The sequence below is a fragment of the Bombina bombina genome, chromosome 6 (genome assembly GCF_027579735.1).
Source record: "Bombina bombina isolate aBomBom1 chromosome 6, aBomBom1.pri, whole genome shotgun sequence".
NCBI lineage: Eukaryota > Metazoa > Chordata > Amphibia > Anura > Bombinatoridae > Bombina > Bombina bombina.
This window is the reverse complement of record NC_069504.1, coordinates 678,000,564-678,014,867: the sequence shown is the minus strand read 5'-3', so window position 1 is coordinate 678,014,867 and position 14,304 is coordinate 678,000,564.

Below are 14,304 nucleotides of genomic sequence, written 5' to 3'. Positions count from 1 at the left end.
GGAAGAATTTACGGGATCTTCTGGTATTAAATGATCCCCTTCCTTCACCCTCACATCAACAAGAGGTTTATCATCAGGCATAGACTTAAATGCACATCTGATTTTGTGGTGTATATTATCACCTGTCCTTGTTCTTTTCACTACGTAGGTAAAATGGTGACATCCTTCCATGAAAAACTTGCAAATCACAAGACAGCTATAAGGCAGGCATTGGATAAAGGTCAGTCAGAGCAGCCTGTTGCTCGACACTTCATGCAAGCAGGACATTCTGTCTCTATGTTAAGGTTGATGCTTATTGACCATGTCCTGCACCCCAGACGAGGGGGGACAGAGATTTAGCACTATTACGACTAGAGTCGAGGTAGATTTTCACTCTAGACACTCTGTCCCCTAGGGGATTAAATGCGAACATAGACTTTGCCTGCTGTTATCGCAAGTAAACCAAATTGTGTTAGCTATCTATATGTTTCTAACTATTCCTGAGGCAAGAAGCAATAATAATGGGTGTATTGCTTACACCATATTTTTGATTTTGTATGATTTTCTAAGTGTGATATTGTGTTATGTGTACTAGCACCTTGATACCGTTGAGTATAGATGGTGTTAGTGCAGGTTTTAAGATATGCTGTACAATTGTAGATATTGTCATAATATAATATTTAGGAATGTGTAATGCTTTTCACGTGGGTTTATTTACATCCATACAGTAGCAGCGTCTCCCCACTCAAGTGATCGCATCTCTGTAACCGGGACGCAACATCTGGCTGTTTATGTACCTCATCAACATGACAACTGGTGACGTGGGTGGTGACGTGCGCGGGCACCGGATTATGACGTCATTGGTAAATGCTTTTGTTATGGACGCATTCAAGCTTGGCGATCCTTTGTTTGTTCGCGGGTTTGAGCAGCTGCGACTGTTTATGGTGATTAGGTAAGGGTATTTAGGTAAGGGTCGTGTATGTTGTGATTTATGTCTGCACGGCCTCCATTGATAAAGGTTCTTGCGTGAGACGAAACATCTGGGCAAGGCCCGTGTTTCTCTAGTGGTGTTATCACATATAAAGGAGTTGAACAAATTCTCTGTTGTTTGCGCCTGCTTTGGGGGTCTAATTAACACTGGACCTGAGAGTGGATCTCTATGAGAACTCTGTAATATGGTAAATAGCAGTGCACTGGGGTGTTGGTTTGCTGGTGTGTGCCGCTTCACTCGCATATGTTCTATAAATATATATAGGCTTTTAGAGCGGGCTGAATAGAATCTGTGCACCGGGGACCTATGTTGGATGGAACAACCTTTATTTGGGCTGGGGTTGTATATGTGGGAACGGTTCAGGGACTGCGTTCAGCGATCAGGGACAGACACAGGGAACGGAGCCAGAGCACTGCACTGTCCGGCCCGCTCAGAATATAGTGTAATATCCCTTTCTCTCCTCCTTCTGTTCAATTATACAGAGTGGAATTTGAAGGGTACTACTACACTTCGATTTGAAATCAATTTGAAGTCTATTCATCAGATCACTTTTATTTTTTATGCGCTTTTCACCTACTCCTGAAAAGCCTGATTCAGAAAGATATACTCCGCTGATCACCGGACCCTGTGATCCAACAGGTGAGCTAATTATGCTTTTTATATGTGGTGACCAAACCATCTTACTTATTGGAGATATATCCTTTTCTGTTACTCTTGCCCATGCACACGTGGATCCATGCACTTTATTGTACTATTAAATGTTATATATTTTTAACACAATTTTAAGAAGATTTCATATTCTTACATATTTTTTGTGAACTTCTACTTCATATTTTAGTGAGATATTTTAGTATACCTCCTTATTTATTATCCAGTTTTACAAGTTTTATTATCAGTTTCTCCAGTCCTTGCCTATGCTTTAATTAGGCGCTCCTTTAGTACATATTTTGTTTGTCTTTCTCTTTTGGGTAGCTAGGGACCCATTCTCTATAGGAGCTATAGGACTATGTTTAGCGCTGTTAGATATATGTTTTTGTTCACATGTGGATCGTCTCCTGGAAGTGCTGATAGAAACACCCTTTCAACTGACCACGATCATTTCATCTCACTCCGGAGGAAGTGGGATACCCCTATCAGCAGCATTCATCAGACCAACTACTATTGCCTTTTCAGCTCTCTCCACTATCTACGGCGCAACGACCCACAAAACACAGCTAGATATATATATATATAAATACCGTCCAATGTACTGTGTCACCCTCCTTAGGACATCCGCCTGGGTGCAGAAATAAAGTAAATACTCCTTGCAAAACAAATGCACTCGCAGGACTTTTTTAAGGTGAAGACAAAACTTTCAGCATCCTGATGAAGGGGAAGAAATCCCTGAAAATGTTACATTAAAGAAAGTTTTGTCTTCACCTTAAAAAAGTCCTGCGAGTGCATTTGGTTTTTCAAGAAGTATATATATATATATATATATATATATATATATATATATATACATAAACATTTTTTCAAGCAATCAGTTAACCAGAGCTCTGAGGTCATGCTATCCCAGCGGTTTATTTTCAACTTGTAATACGTGCATGGTAAACCGGATATTGCTTGTGCGCAACAGTTAGCACTCCACTCGTAATCTAGCCCAGATTGTGATTGGCCCCTGTGTTTAACCACCACAAAACGCATGTAAACCAGTACACAACATTTTTCTAATATAATAGAGTTAATTAGTAATTGATAGATCTAAATTCAAAAGCAAAAAAATATAAGGCAATAGAATTGTTGTACTTCTGTTGCTATTAATAGAAGGTTATGAGATCTCATAGTTGCCTAAGTACTGGATCAGGTAACACCGATATTTAATTCCATCATTATTTAAGATGACATAAGTGCTTATGTAATTTGGAAAACTTTGTGTAAAATTTCAGAGACAAAGTTGGTGTATTATACAGGATGAAGCTTTCAATTTTAGGAAAACCTCTACTTGTACACGTCTTCCTTAAAAAAGAAGTAATGTTAGCCAAAATCACATGACATGGTCGGACCCTAATAGCAGATTGTTATTCAGGAGTTCTGGTTATTGTGTCAACCTTGTATTCTGATGGATCAGCAGCTGGAAACTCTCTCTCTCCAAAGACTGAAAATGTATGTATTATGATAATTAAAAGATTCAGCTTAATTCAATATTTTGATGTTTTCAAAGCTATTTTCTTGATTGTCCACCAATTCTAAGTATTCCACAAAATTGGTTAATTCCTGAAAATTGTATTTTTGTGGAGTTTACTTAGCAATGAGAGCTGCAGATTGTGTCTCTGTCCCTTCCAAAACTTGTTCCATAATTTATATATCAGCTGATACCATGTCTGAGGCTGATTTGTTTTTGTTATAAGTCAACTTTGGAGTAATTTAAGAAGGATGTGAGAGAGTCAATTAAGTTCTAGTGTTTGGTGAATGATCATTCACAAACAATGTGCTTGGTGTTTTGGAGAATGATTGAGACGGTATAGTAAATATGGAGGAATATATCATACACTTCCGTCTCCATTGAGCATCTTTCCTTGTAAGCTGCCTCTGCAGTTATAGGAAGGTAAAAAAGACAAGGTGGCTCCATGTACAGGAGCTAAAGTTTTCTGCTTTCATCTCTACAGATAGCTACAGATGGTGAATGTGAAGTAGTGAAGCAAAAATGCAGGTCTGATAGTGGACTTCACTCTGGTGCTGTGTTAGCAGACATCAGGAAAAATACTTAAATGTATTAATTTTGAGCTGGTGGAAGGGGTCATCTATAAAGATATGATGATGACTAGGGAAGGTGAAAGTTTAGAAGAAAACAGATATTTTTGAATGTCATTAGAGTAGAGACGACAATGGAAACCAACAAAATCTACTTAGTTTCCAAGTGAAAATAGATACAGAAATAATGAACTATGAGATACCCTAGCATACAATGGTAAAATGATGAATTATCATAAAATGAATTATAAGATTCTGATTCTAACCATTATAATGTAGTGTCACACAGGCAAAATGGACATACACAATGGTAAGTACAGCAGCTTACTGAGTGAAGGGGTGCATGTGAAAACCCGGGATACTGCTAAATCCCTTAACGTAGATACAACATATAATAGTCCATAGCACCAAGTCTTTTCTTATGTCATCTTTATTGTAGAAAGAAAAATTACAATGTGACATTTCGCGGTTACCCCCTTAATCATGCAATCAGGTAAAATAAACAGAGCATAGAAAGATGGAGAATTAACAGTTCTAACATGAACAGAGAGGTCTAAGAGAAATAATGAGATCATTTTGATAGTGGCATATTATTTAGTGAATACAGTGCCATTTGAGCCTTTAAAGGCCTAGAAAGGTTAGATGAAAAGAATCCTGTGTATTAACAAATTTAAGAATATTTTTAGTATACATTTTAGAGGTGGAAGTGTAGACAATTAAAAAAACAAAAACAAAATAAACCTGAATAAAACAAGATTTAATTTGAATTTTTATGTGATTGTATTGCACATTTATCTAATTAAATTCCCTGTCTTGTAAAATACAATTGTTCATTAATTTGTAATTTGGGAAATACATATATAAATGTACATCTGTTGGTTATAGGAAATAACAGGAATGACATATAAATATGTATAGTGTTTCAGCTCTTAAATAAATTATAAATAACAAACAGTAAGGGTTATTAAAATGTTACTTGTCTACTTTGAATTATTTGTAGTTGTTTTCTGTACAGAATCCTCAAAGGAACAAAATACAAAAAAGTGAAGAAGGAACCAGATGATATAGACAAATGCTAGAGGCATTGACATTCGTTTTGGGTACTCTACAAAAATGCTTGTTTTAAGTTAAAAAATAATGATGTTCAAATGGTTGTTAAGCAAAAAGAGAGAAAAGCATATTCAAAGGATTAACTTGAGTTGGATATTATCCTTTTTAAATTATAAATTGTCTATTAATACGCTTTGTGGGTATCAAAACCTACAAGGAGTGCAGTATTGCTTGTGATGAGCTTGCAACCGTATCAAAAGATAACAATCAGATACAAACCACCCTCAGCATTCGTGAATTATATATGAAACCACACAAGAATAGGAAACAGAGAATGTCATGCACACACAAGTTCTAGGGTCATTCTATGTGCAAGACCCCAAGGGCAAATGCAGGAGACAGCAGAAGGCTTCCTGGTTTAGCTTCTGGCAAAGGAAGAGGCTGTGAGCTTCAAAACTGGGATGAAACATTCTGCTATTGTTTGTGCTTATATTAACTCATAGCAATAAAAAGATTAAAATTAAATGTGGCACTTGGAAGAAAATAATGAAATGTGCAGACTCCCAATACTATTCTGTTCATAATGTGATCTTCCTGTTTTTAATGAGTTATACATGCTTGCACCAAAAAATATATATTTCTATAATTAACAAATACATGTATATAGTGAAATATAAAAGTTAAAAATGATACATATGGATATATATATAATTCACACCAAAATAAGAATCCTTTAAAAACAATTTAGAAACTTCAGTCAGTTACCCTTGATCACTTATTAAATACAACAACGAGAGTGCAAAATATTTGCAATCAATAGAGTTTCTATGTTTATCCTCATATCATAAGTTCAAAGTTATTCTTTATCGCATGAGTGAAAGTGTGGATGTGCTAAAGCCCTCACACAATTCTTCTATAGGTTGCAAAGTAAAATTAATCTTATAATTCATGGGCATCGCTTGAGTGCTAAGCCTATGGTGAACAAAGTCACAGGGTGCGCGAAGCAAATTGTGTACAAGTAGTGGAAGTCTTTGTGTAGCTCCCTGCTATACTATTGATAGTTATGGTCTACTTAAGATATTAAAAAAATGTTAAATTTTACAATGACATGTTTTGACTAAGCTCAAGATCAAAACCTTTAATTCAAGCACTCTGAGCTCACTCATAACTCTCCCTGCATTAGAGATTAAGGGCAAGATTACAAGTCGATCTGCAAATCAGTTGCGAAAACACAGCTATTACAAGCTGCAAAATAACTTATTTGTGCGCTCGTTAAGCCGTGTAATCTAAACAGCCAAATCGCGTGCGCTTTCACATATTCCCCATAGAAGTCAATGGAGAAGACAGTTAGACAAAAAAAAAAACTATGTTGCGCAAAGCCCTTGACATATTCTACTTCAAAAGTGTACATGAAACTGCGAATATTTCATATTGGGAAAATGTTTTTGTAGCGGAATATGTTCCATTTATGTATAAATAAATATTTCTCTATATATGTGATGCTTTTAGACTGATATATCTATTTATAGCGTGATATGTATATGAATATATATATATATTCTGTATATTTATATGTCTAGATATCTCGAGATCTATATGCAAATATCTCTTTAAAAATCCCTCTGAGATATTGTTTAATGTGCATAAGATTGTAATGCAAAATCTTTTCATTATCTCTATACATATAAATCCATGTTTGTCTGTGTATGTGTATGTATGTCCATGTAAAATCTCTTGTTTGGGTTTTGTTTTTCTAACACCTGAGATTTTGTAACTTTGAGCCCTTATAACATTTGTGTGCAATATATCTTTTTTAAATAATATTTTTTAGACAGTGTTAATATGAACTTTGTAAAGTATTTTGGAAGTGTTTTGTGAAACTTTTATGTTGTGGAAAACTGTTGACTACAGCTCTTCGAGCGCAGAAAGAATTGTTGAGTAAAAGTCGAATGTGCACGCACAATCACAATTTTTCAAGAATTGTAATAGCTGCGCAATGGAAATTGTTTGCGAAAAGACCATATCGTGCACAGAAAAATCATAACGCGAGACTTGTAATCTTGCACTAAGGGTATAGGGGACACTAAAGAAAGATTCAGCTATGGTAAAATGCTTTGGTTGAAATATTAACCATCTACTTGTAATACCAGATTGTATATTATTCTTTGTGCAAGGTCAAGTAAAAGATAATAAACCATGTGCTATTGATTGTGCTCCACTTGTAATCTAGCCCAAGATACACTAAACATAATATATACAAAAACATTTAATGAAGATATGAGCTAATATTTTAAATCAGTACTATCTATATTAAACATAAACTATTATCAATAATATTAATAATATTAATAATAATAATAATAATAATAATAATACTGTCTACATATATCTTAAAAATATATTTCAAAAGATAATAACAAGAAACCACATAGGTCATTAACATCAATGTTTTAAAAGCTCTTAATCTATCACTTCCTGTAAAAGATTGTGGTATATGGGGTCATAAAAATAAGATTTATATCTTGGGCATGAATTCTCTCATGACACAAGGTGACTCTATTTTATTTATTTTGCAAGCCTAATAGTGTAGCCCACATGCTGTAACCTACAATATTTACAAGTAAATACTTAAAGCAAGTTTCTATTTCAATTTCTGTCAAATCTATGCTGGTTGTTTTTTTTTTTTGGCTTGAACCTAAACCTTTATTTCGCTTAGCAAACAAATGTAAATACTTGATTATATACGTGCTTGGAAGAAGACCCAGTAGAAAAGAGAAACAAGTTGAAATCTTGCATATCACAAGGCTCTATTTTGGTCTTTTACAAGCTATCCAAATTAAGGAGTACATTTATGAATGAGGGAACCCTCTTTGATTAGTATCAATCTTCTATGGAAGTTTAAACACTATGGGTGAGATTATAAATTGAGCGGCAGTTTGTGCTCCCACTTGTGCATTAACTTCGCTAGATGGAAGCTTTGAGCACATCAGAAAGCACGTATTAAAAGTAGTGATGTCGCGAACAGTTCACCGGAGAACAGTTCCCGGTGAACATAGCTTGTTTGCGTTCGCCGCAGCGGGCAAACATATGCGATGTTCGATCCGCCCCCTATTTGTCATCATTGAGTAAACTTTGACCCTGTATCTCACAGTCTGCAGACACATTTCAGCCAATCAGCAGCAGACACTCCCTCCCAGACCCTCCCAGCTCCTGGGCAGCAGCCATTTTAGATTCATTCTGATCCTGCATTCTTAGTGAGAGGAGGGATAGTGCTGCTGCTGGCGATTTTATAGGGAAATTGATAGCTAGACTAGTGTATTCAGTGTCCACTACAGTCCTGAAGGACTCATCTGATCTCTTCTGTAAGGACAGCACCCCAAAAAGCCCTTTTTAGGGCTAGAACATCATTTTTTTCTCTCTTTGTAATCTAATTGCATTTGCCTGCCTGTCAGCATGTGTCAGGCTCACAGCATATACTGTGCCTACTTGCTCAGTGCCACCACTCATATCTGGTGTAACATTAGTGTAAATTTAAAATAAAAAAAACCTTTTACATCAGTCTGCTAGTGTAATCTAATTTCAGTTGCCAGGCCAGCCTGCCACTGCCAGCTTGTGTGTCAGACTCACAGCATATACTGTGCCTACTTGCTCAGTGCCATCACTCATATCTGGTTTAACATTAGTGTAAAAAAAAATTAAAAAAACTTTTACATCAGTCTGCTAGTGTAATCTAATAGCAGTTGCCTGCCTGCCACTGCCAGCCTGTGTGTCAGGCTCACAGCATATACTGTGCCTACTTGCTCAGTGCCACCACTCATATCTGGTGTAACATTAGTGTAAATTTAAAAAAAAAAAACTTTTACATCAGTCTGCTAGTGTAATCTAATTTTAGTTGCCAGGCCAGCCTGCCACTGCTAGCCTGTGTGTCAGGCTCACAGCATATACTGTGCCTACTTTCTCAGTGCCACCACCAGTCATATATGTTGTAACAGTAGTGTAATTTTTTTTAAAAAAAACTTTTACATCAGTCTGCTAGTGTAATCTAATAGAAGTTGCCTGCCTGCCACTGCCAGCCTGTGTGTCTGGCTCACAGCATATACTGTGCCTACTTGCTCAGTGCCACCACTCATATCTGTTGTAACATTAGTGTAAATTAAAAAAAACTAAAACTTTTACATCAGTCTGCTAGTGTAATCTAATTTCAGTTGCCAGGCCAGCCTGCCACTGCCAGCCTGTGTGTCAGGCTCACAGCATATACTGTGCCTACTTGCTCAGTGCCACCACCAGTCATATCTGTTGTAACAGTAGTGTAATTTTTTTAAAAAAAACTTTTACATCAGTCTGCTAGTGTAATCTAATAGCAGTTGCCTGTCTGCCACTGCCAGCCAGTGTGTCAGGCTCACAGCATATACTGTGCCTACTTGCTCAGTGCCACCACTCATATCTGGTGTAACATTAGTGTAAATTAAAAAAAAAAAAAAAAAAACTTTTACATCAGTCTGCTAGTGTAATCTAAATTCAGTTGCCAGGCCAGCCTGCCACTGCCAGCCTGTGTGTCAGACTCACAGCATATACTGCGCCTACTTGCTCAGTGCCACCACCAGTCATATCTGTTGTAACAGTAGTGTAAATTTTTTTTAAAAAAACTTTTACATCAGTCTGCTAGTGTAATCTAATAGCAGTTGCCTGTCTGCCACTGCCACCCTGTGTGTCAGGCTCACAGCATATACTGTGCCTACTTGCTCAGTCTGCTAGTGTAATCTATCAAATGTATATTGCATCTATTGATCTATGTAATTTGTATCTATCAAATGTATATTGCATCTATTGATCTATGTAATTCGTATCTATCAAATGTATATTGCATCTATTGATCTATGTAATTCGTATCTAACATCAGTCTGCTAGTGTAATCTAATTTCAGTTGCCAGGCCAGCCTGCCACTGCCAGCCTGTGTGTCAGGCTCACAGCATATACTGTGCCTACTTGCTCAGTGCCATCACTCATATCTGGTTTAACATTAGTGTAAAAAATTTTTAAAAAAACTTTTACATCAGTCTGCTAGTGTAATCTAATAGCAGTTGCCTGCCTGCCACTGCCAGCCTGTGTGTCAGGCTCACAGCATATACTGTGCCTACTTGCTCAGTGCCACCACTCATATCTGGTGTAACATTAGTGTAAATTTAAAAAAAAAAAAACTTTTACATCAGTCTGCTAGTGTAATCTAATTTTAGTTGCCAGGCCAGCCTGCCACTGCTAGCCTGTGTGTCAGGCTCACAGCATATACTGTGCCTACTTTCTCAGTGCCACCACCAGTCATATATGTTGTAACAGTAGTGTAATTTTTTTAAAAAAAAACTTTTACATCAGTCTGCTAGTGTAATCTAATAGAAGTTGCCTGCCTGCCACTGCCAGCCTGTGTGTCTGGCTCACAGCATATACTGTGCCTACTTGCTCAGTGCCACCACTCATATCTGGTGTAACATTAGTGTAAATTAAAAAAAACTAAAACTTTTACATCAGTCTGCTAGTGTAATCTAATTTCAGTTGCCAGGCCAGCCTGCCACTGCCAGCCTGTGTGTCAGGCTCACAGCATATACTGTGCCTACTTGCTCAGTGCCACCACCAGTCATATCTGTTGTAACAGTAGTGTAATTTTTTTAAAAAAAACTTTTACATCAGTCTGCTAGTGTAATCTAATAGCAGTTGCCTGTCTGCCACTGCCACCCTGTGTGTCAGGCTCACAGCATATACTGTGCCTACTTGCTCAGTGCCACCACTCATATCTGGTGTAACATTAGTGTAAATTAAAAAAAAACAAAAAAAAAAAAAAACTTTTACATCAGTCTGCTAGTGTAATCTAAATTCAGTTGCCAGGCCAGCCTGCCACTGCCAGCCTGTGTGTCAGACTCACAGCATATACTGCGCCTACTTGCTCAGTGCCACCACCAGTCATATCTGTTGTAACAGTAGTGTAATTTTTTTAAAAAAAAACTTTTACATCAGTCTGCTAGTGTAATCTAATAGCAGTTGCCTGTCTGCCACTGCCACCCTGTGTGTCAGGCTCACAGCATATACTGTGCCTACTTGCTCAGTCTGCTAGTGTAATCTATCAAATGTATATTGCATCTATTGATCTATGTAATTTGTATCTATCAAATGTATATTGCATCTATTGATCTATGTAATTCGTATCTATCAAATGTATATTGCATCTATTGATCTATGTAATTCGTATCTAACATCAGTCTGCTAGTGTAATCTAATTTCAGTTGCCAGGCCAGCCTGCCACTGCCAGCCTGTGTGTCAGGCTCACAGCATATACTGTGCCTACTTGCTCAGTGCCTCCACTCATATCTGGTAAAACATTAGTGTAAATTTAAAAAAAAATTTTTTTTACATCAGTCTGCTAGTGTAATCTATCAAATGTATATTACATCTATTGATCTATGTAATTTGTATCTATCAAATGTATATTGCATCTATTGATCTATGTAATTCGTATCTATCAAATGTATATTGCATCTATTGATCTATGTAATTCGTATCTATCAAATGTATATTGCATCTATTGATCTATGTAATTTGTATCTATCAAATGTATATTGCATCTATTGATCTATGTAATCTATGTATCTAGCAGCCACTTGTGTTTCAGCCAAATTTGAAGTAGGAGGACCGACCAAGCATCTTTTTTCCATCTCCCGGTTCCTAAAATCCATGCCATATACACCTCCCCCGATAGGGGGAGTAACAGGTATTAAACTGATCAGAAAAGTACTACTTAACACACCACTCATATCTGGTGGCACAATAGATTGCACGCGCAGTGCCCCAAATTTGAAGTAGGAGGACCGACCAAGCATCTTTTTCCATCTCCCGGTTCCGAAAATCCATGCCATATACACTTCCCCTGGCGCTGCAACTGCCTCTGGGAACCTTACCATGGTCTTGTAATTTTCTGTCTGGGAAATTATATATCTATCAAATCTATCTATTTATCTATCAAATCTATCTAACTGTCAATCGTATCTATCAAATGTATATTGCATCTATTGATCTATGTAATTCGTATCTATAAAATGTATATTGCATCTATTGATCTATGTAATTTGTATCTATCAAATGTATATTGCATCTATTGATCTATGTAATTTGTATCTATCAAATGTATATTGCATCTATTGATCTATGTAATCTAAGTATCTATCTATCAAATCTATCTATCTCGTGGTTGTGCAAATGGACTGTTTGCGGTGCGTTACACGGGGAGTTTGGTCTGTCACTGTGAAGCAGACGTAACCCTTACACTACCTAATCGATACAACATCATACCTGATGTTTTAAAGCACGTTATTCCAAACAATTTAGGAATGTTAGGTGATTTATGCCCTTTATGGCTTAAAACCAGACTCTGCATCAACTATGTAATTTTCCGTGGGAGTTTTGCCATGGATCCCCCTCCGGCATGCCACAGTCCAGGTGTTAGCCCCCTTGAAACAACTTTTCCATCACTATTGTGGCCAGAAAGAGTCCCTGTTGGTTTTAAAGTTCGCCTGCCTATTGAAGTCAATGGCGGTTCGCCCGGTTCACCGGTTCGCGATCAGTTGCGGAAGTTCGAGTCTGCCGTTCGCGAACTGAAATTTTCAGGTTCACGACATCACTAATTACAAGTTGAAAGTAAAACGTTTTCACACAGTGAAAAGTGGAAAAAACACTAACATCCTTATGCGCAAACTTGATCACGTTTTCTCAAGGGCGCTGACACGACATGAAATATGAGTATTTCCCATTCCAATGTTCTTCACAAAGAATAATAAGTTATTTTTATTCATAAATACATATTTCTATAAATATCAGATGGTAAAATATATATCTACACACACACTAATAGGTAACAGGCAGACAGTGTCCAGTGTAGGAGAACAGACAGGGGAAATATATAGCTTTACATGGAGCATATACTGACATAAAGTTATATATCAAGTTATATATCAACATTGAATCAATATCTATAAAGATGTGAAATTTTGGGGAATACAAAAGTTAAGAAAAGACAAAAGTGTGGACATAGGCTTACCTGTGTACCTATGTATAAAGAATGTGGAATATACAATGTAATTGACTAAATGAAAGTACATTACAAAAAATTTTGATAATGTGTTAAGAATCCAGAGTCCACATTTAGTCCAGAATTAAACAGGTTGAAGTGCATTATCATTTTCATTTCAAAGGTTTTTCTCTCCATGGTGTTTTTGAAGTTGCCTCTGAGAATTTTGATTTTGAGGTTTTGGATGGAGTGGTCAGGTTGGGTAAAATGGTGACCAACAGGGGTGCAGTATTTTGTTTCACAGTGGTTTTTGGAAGGGATACGAAAAATCATAAAAGACTTACAGCCACTACTCTTAGAGGATCCCACACTCAAAAAAATATTTCCAAAACCCCCAATCCTGGCATACAGACAACCACCTAACCTAAAGCAGAAACTAGTACATAGGAAGCTACCCCTTGAGAAAAAGAACACTCAGAATGGAACCAAGTGCTGCTATAAAGCTCTCTGCAAACTGTGTCAACACGTTTGTGAAAGCAGCACAGCAAATCAAAATAATAAATCTTATAACATTAAAGGGGCATATTCATGTATATCTGCAAATGTGGTATACATGATACATTGCACTGCATGTGAAGTGGGATGCTATATTGGAGAAACAAGCCAAAAACTGCACCTTCGGGATGAACTTACACAGACACTCAATCAAAAACCACTGTGAAACAAAATACTGCACCCCTGTTGGTCACCATTTCACCCAACCTGACCACTCCATCCAAAACCTCAAAATCAAAATTCTCAGAGGCAACTTCAAAAACACCATGGAGAGAAAAACCTTTGAAATGAAAATGATAATGCACTTCAACCTGTTTAATTCTGGACTAAATGTGGACTCTGGATTCTTAACACATTATCAAAATTTTTTGTAATGTACTTTCATTTAGTCAATTACATTGTATATTCCACATTCTTTATACATAGGTACACAGGTAAGCCTATGTCCACACTTTTGTCTTTTTTTAACTTTTGTATTCCCCCTGTATATACAATTTCACATCTTTATAGATATTGATTCAATGTTGATATATTACTTTATGTCAGTATATGCTCCATGTAAAGCTATATATTTCCCCTGTCTGTTCTCCTACACTGGACACTGTCTGCCTGTTACCTAAGCCCCCCTCATGATTTTTACGACACCTCCTCCTCTCCCTGCACTTTCTGTCTTCTTAGCTATTCAGTGTTTTAAGATATAATCTGTAAATTCCATTGAATAGGTCAGTATTGCTTCAGACTTGATAAAGGAAGGAACTCTTCTGAAAGCTTGTCAACTTATAAATGTATAGTTAGTCCAATAAAAAAAGTATCATTGCTCAATGCAATACTCTTGTTATTTTGATATCTAAATCTCTGGACTAACACGGCTACTCCAATCAACGTGACTATGGAAGATACTGTATATATATATATATATATATATATATATATATATATATATATA